Below are 5,000 nucleotides of genomic sequence, written 5' to 3' on the forward strand. Positions count from 1 at the left end.
GCACTGCTTAGTAAATGATGCAAGGCCACATATAGATGATTTATGCGAATGTCCCTATACGTGCTGTAAGACTGGGCACACAACGTGAATCGCACGTCAGCCACACACTCGAACATGCACCACTCTCGGCCTGCAACGGAGACACACAATACGTAAACATCTGGAATGCGACAATGTCGAGTGCATCCTCTCTGCCACATTGCACCGTCGACACTATGATAACCAGAGCAGTAGGTCCACCTATAAAAGCACAATACCCCACTCCTCCGACAACTACCATTGCTCAGATAAACCAACACCACCAACACACATCCTACACAGAGGGGCACCAAATATCACCCCCCCGCCCTCGTGTTATACCACATGAAAAATTGCAGAAGTGAGAGACACAGACCCGCCAGCCTCTTGCTACAAGCATCGAACCGACGTGACATATCTGACGGTGACTCAGGCATCCGCGTACTGCCACAACTATCCACCCCCCCCCCCCACTCTCTCTCTGCCCCCTTCCCACACAATACCGAATTTAACCAACTTTATCGCTTAACCTAACTGTGGCTGTACCAGATTATCGCTTAACCTAACTGTGGCTGTACCAGATTATCGCTTAACCTAACTGTGGCTGTACCAGATTATCGCTTAACCTAACTGTGGCTGTACCAGATTATCGCTTAACCTAACTGTGGCTGTACCAGATTATCGCTTAACCTAACTGTGGCTGTACCAGATTATCGCTTAACCTAACTGTGGCTGTACCAGATTATCGCTTAACCTAACTGTGGCTGTACCAGATTATCGCTTAACCTAACTGTGGCTGTACCAGATTATCGCTTAACCTAACTGTGGCTGTACCAGATTATCGCTTAACCTAACTGTGGCTGTACCAGATTATCGCTTAACCTAACTGTGGCTGTACCAGATTATCGCTTAACCTAACTGTGGCTGTACCAGATTATCGCTTAACCTAACTGTGGCTGTACCAGATTATCGCTTAACCTAACTGTGGCTGTACCAGATTATCGCTTAACCTAACTGTGGCTGTACCAGATTATCGCTTAACCTAACTGTGGCTGTACCAGATTATCGCTTAACCTAACTGTGGTTGTACCAGATTATCCCTTAACCTAACTCAATTTGTCCCTTAACCTAACTCAATTTGTCCCTTAACCTAACTCAATTTGTCCCTTAACCTAACTCAATTTGTCCCTTAACCTAACTCAATTTGTCCCTTAACCTAACTCAATTTGTCCCTTAACCTAACTCAATTTGTCCCTTAACCTAACTCAATTTGTCCCTTAACCTAACTCAATTTGTCCCTTAACCTAACTCAATTTGTCCCTTAACCTAACTCAATTTGTCCCTTAACCTAACTCAATTTGTCCCTTAACCTAACTCAATTTGTCCCTTAACCTAACTCAATTTGTCCCTTAACCTAACTCAATTTGTCCCTTAACCTAACTCAATTTGTCCCTTAACCTAACCCACGTTGTCCCTTAACCTAACCCACGTTGTCCCTTAACCTAACCCACGTTGTCCCTTAACCTAACCCACGTTGTCCCTTAACCTAACCCACGTTGTCCCTTAACCTAACCCACGTTGTCCCTTAACGTAACCCACGTTGTCCCTTAACGTAACCCACGTTGTCCCTTAACGTAACCCACGTTGTCCCTTAACGTAACCCACGTTGTCCCTTAACGTAACCCACGTTGTCCCTTAACCTAACCCACGTTGTCCCTTAACCTAACCCACGTTGTCCCTTAACCTAACCCACGTTGTCCCTTAACCTAACCCACGTTGTCCCTTAACCTAACCCACGTTGTCCCTTAACCTAACCCACGTTGTCCCTTAACCTAACCCACGTTGTCCCTTAACCTAACCCACGTTGTCCCTTAACCTAACCCACGTTGTCCCTTAACCTAACCCACGTTGTCCCTTAACCTAACCCACGTTGTCCCTTAACCTAACCCACGTTGTCCCTTAACCTAACCCACGTTGTCCCTTAACCTAACCCACGTTGTCCCTTAACCTAACCCACGTTGTCCCTTAACCTAACCCACGTTGTCCCTTAACCTAACCCACGTTGTCCCTTAACCTAACCCACGTTGTCCCTTAACCTAACCCACGTTGTCCCTTAACGTAACCCACGTTGTCCCTTAACGTAACCCACGTTGTCCCTTAACGTAACCCACGTTGTCCCTTAACGTAACCCACGTTGTCCCTTAACGTAACCCACGTTGTCCCTTAACCTAACCCACGTTGTCCCTTAACCTAACCCACGTTGTCCCTTAACCTAACCCACGTTGTCCCTTAACCTAACCCACGTTGTCCCTTAACCTAACCCACGTTGTCCCTTAACCTAACCCACGTTGTCCCTTAACCTAACCCACGTTGTCCCTTAACCTAACCCACGTTGTCCCTTAACCTAACCCACGTTGTCCCTTAACCTAACCCACGTTGTCCCTTAACCTAACCCACGTTGTCCCTTAACCTAACCCACGTTGTCCCTTAACCTAACCCACGTTGTCCCTTAACCTAACCCACGTTGTCCCTTAACCTAACCCACGTTGTCCCTTAACCTAACCCACGTTGTCCCTTAACCTAACCCACGTTGTCCCTTAACCTAACCCACGTTGTCCCTTAACCTAACCCACGTTGTCCCTTAACCTAACCCACGTTGTCCCTTAACCTAACCCACGTTGTCCCTTTGCCTAACATAGTTCACTGCTCGGAATCTCTGGTGTCGTTGTTATCCTCATGTAGATGTCTTGCGAGTGTTGCTTACTTTCCACATATTCCCGCTATCCACTGTCAATTGTACTGCAATAGGACTATATCGCCCCCCCCCCCCCCCCCCTCTGCCCCTCTCTTTGTGTCTCCGTCCTCTCAAGCTGGTCGGTCTGGCGTTTGAGTGTTAAATGAGCCTCGCAGCTGTTCAGTTGCGTTCAGATGTCGACGCCCTCAGTGTACGTCGTGGTATGGTCTGTGTCCATTGTCCGCTGATGTCGTACGCGTAACCCACACGCTGTACCGATCATCGGTAGTTACGTACAGAGTGAAGTAGTGTGATACGTGTGACCGTACGCTGGCTGTGCCCAACGGTGTCGAATCTCAATTTCCAAATGTTGTGCTCGATGCTACTTGTCTCGTCTCCCAATAACAGCTAGGTTGCACTGTGGTACGCCGTAGAGGCGTGTGGGAGGAACGTACGAACGCATTGTATGTCACCCTGGGTCGCTGGGGGTGGTGGTGCGGTGAGTCAGGTCAGGTCAGCGTGAGCCGTGTGATGTAGTGACGCGTGTATTCCGACTTTGTCGTATTGCCTCACACAAAGTGCTACCCTGGTGGACCGCGTTCCATATCTGGGACATGCCGCAGATGCCGGTTGACAGTGGATCGCGGAAGGGACATCGCATACGTGCGCGGGCCACCTTCCACGTGTTCTCTTCTGCACATGTCGCAGTGTGTATGTGGTCTGATGTAGCGTGTCGTGACACATGACATCCTGGCATGCAAGAATTGTTGAATTCGCAAATGTAGGTGGACATCTACGTTTACTGCCCAAGATACGCAAATGAACTGGAAATCCGTTGTTGAGCGGTTGTTCACGCTGGAGGTGAATCTGTGATGGCGACGATCGGTACAGCTATTAACCGGTTGTTTCAGCGGTACCCGCCACATCCACACACGTGACTAGGCCCATGTGGGTATGAAGCGATACGCGGCGGTGGCTTGGTGGGACTGTTCCCGGCCGGTGAAGGGGGGCCGCCCGGCGTGTTGGCCGCGCGCTGCGTGGGCGCACGCGCAACAGGCGGCTGGTGGGGGGCGCCGAGTGGCAGGAGCGCCAGCCGACGGGCTCGGCAGGCGGCGCAGCTACGCTGCGGCGCACCCTGCACGCGGCGCCTGGCGGCCAAAGTTGGTTCAGCCGAGCCCGGTGCGAAGCGCGGTGGACATCTGCAGTGTGCTGGTCTGATTGAGGACTGTGTGCGTTGAGGATGCGCCGCCGCCTGGCACTCGGCGCCGCGACGCCGTCTGCTGCTCGGTCGCCCCAGCGGTTCTCGCAGGTGGTTTGTATCGCAGTTGTGCGGACGTGTTGGCGCGTGCGCTGTGCTGGGAGAGTTCGCTTCTGCACCCAAGTGGGGCTTTGCCCTTGTGTGGCGCTGGCGTTGGAGCTGCCGGTCACCATAGGTGGCGCGTGTTGTCTCCCGCCGGCAATGCCACGACAGCACGCTCCCGGGCCTCTGTCGGCAGCGGCAAGCTCAGTTGGGAGCAAGGGTGTTCGCACTAAAACCGTCTACTCGCCTAACTCCGGGCGATTGCGCCTCTCTCGAAACCGACCAAGTACCTAGGACGGCGCTGCGCGCCGCCGGGACCTGAGAGGGTTTCGAGGTGTATCGTGCAGGGGAGCTCGGCCTCCTCCTGTTTGCAGAATAATTGAGCGGACGCTTGCGTGTTCGCGCGGGCCCCCGGGACACACTCCCGGGCGGCCGGCTGCTCAGCTCTAGTTGACGCAGCTCCCTGGTTGATCCTGCCAGTAGTCATATGCTTGTCTCAAAGATTAAGCCATGCATGTCTCAGTACAAGCCGCATTAAGGTGAAACCGCGAATGGCTCATTAAATCAGTTATGGTTCCTTAGATCGTACCCACGTTACTTGGATAACTGTGGTAATTCTAGAGCTAATACATGCAAACAGAGTCCCGACCAGAGATGGAAGGGACGCTTTTATTAGATCAAAACCAATCGGATTGGCTTGTCTGGTCCGTTTGCCTTGGTGACTCTGAATAACTTTGGGCTGATCGCACGGTCCTCGTACCGGCGACGCATCTTTCAAATGTCTGCCTTATCAACTGTCGATGGTAGGTTCTGCGCCTACCATGGTTGTAACGGGTAACGGGGAATCAGGGTTCGATTCCGGAGAGGGAGCCTGAGAAACGGCTACCACATCCAAGGAAGGCAGCAGGCGCGCAAATTACCCACTCCCGGCACGGGGAGGTAGTGACG

At 52.0% G+C, this 5,000-nt stretch overlaps 1 non-coding gene across 1 annotated transcript in view; it reads left to right on the forward strand.

Annotated features, from left to right (window-relative positions):
* The first annotated feature begins 4,512 nt into the window (after nt 1–4,512).
* Nucleotides 4,513–5,000, forward strand: part of LOC126327881 (small subunit ribosomal RNA) — a 1,893-nt gene continuing 1,405 nt past the window's right edge. The window contains exon 1 of the ribosomal RNA XR_007561559.1: nt 4,513–5,000. This exon is cut by the window's right edge and continues 1,405 nt beyond it. This is a non-coding gene — a ribosomal RNA (small subunit ribosomal RNA).

Source organism: Schistocerca gregaria, unplaced genomic scaffold, assembly GCF_023897955.1.
Source record: "Schistocerca gregaria isolate iqSchGreg1 unplaced genomic scaffold, iqSchGreg1.2 ptg001068l, whole genome shotgun sequence".
Lineage (NCBI taxonomy): Eukaryota > Metazoa > Arthropoda > Insecta > Orthoptera > Acrididae > Schistocerca > Schistocerca gregaria.